Here is a 600-nt window from a genome sequence, read left to right on the forward strand (position 1 = left end):
CTGCGTCCCCCGGCCCGGCCAGGAATGCATGTGTGTATTTGCATGTGCGTGCAGGGGTGTGCACACCTGTGTGTGTGTGCCACCGGGCCTGGGCTCCAGCACCGATTCCCCAGTGAGAGCAGGACACGCTCCAGCCCCAGCTCTGCTCTCTGGCCCCTGCCCCAGGTCCCGCAGCCCCCAGCCGATGCAGCGTGGGAGGCGGATGCAGAGGTGCTGGGCTGGGGGCTGGAGCGGGGCCCTGCCTTGCTGCCACTCATGCCCTGTGGGCGCGGGGCTGGGGGACAGGGCAGGGCCTAGCAGCCGGCTGTGCCTGAAGCTCTTTGCTCGAGAAAGGGCACAGTCGTGCCGCAGCGCTGGTGCCAGGGGAGCCCGGGGCACAACGCATCTTCAGTCTCTGCCTGTTCCCCTCCAGCCAGCCCGAGAAGCCCACCCCCACCCCTTGCGCTGCCCAGGGCCCGGCAGGGGAGGCAGCCCCGCACCTGAGGAGCTGGGAGCAGACAGCACCGTGGCCTCGTTCCACGGGGTTGCCCGAGGGAGCCGGCTGCCCCCACACTCAGCTCTGCCCCTCCTGGTGTGGGCAGAGGGTCCAGACTTGGCCTG

The sequence above is a fragment of the Gavialis gangeticus genome, unplaced genomic scaffold (genome assembly GCF_001723915.1).
Source record: "Gavialis gangeticus isolate Ggan-Ray unplaced genomic scaffold, GavGan_comp1, whole genome shotgun sequence".
NCBI classification, from domain to species: domain Eukaryota; kingdom Metazoa; phylum Chordata; order Crocodylia; family Gavialidae; genus Gavialis; species Gavialis gangeticus.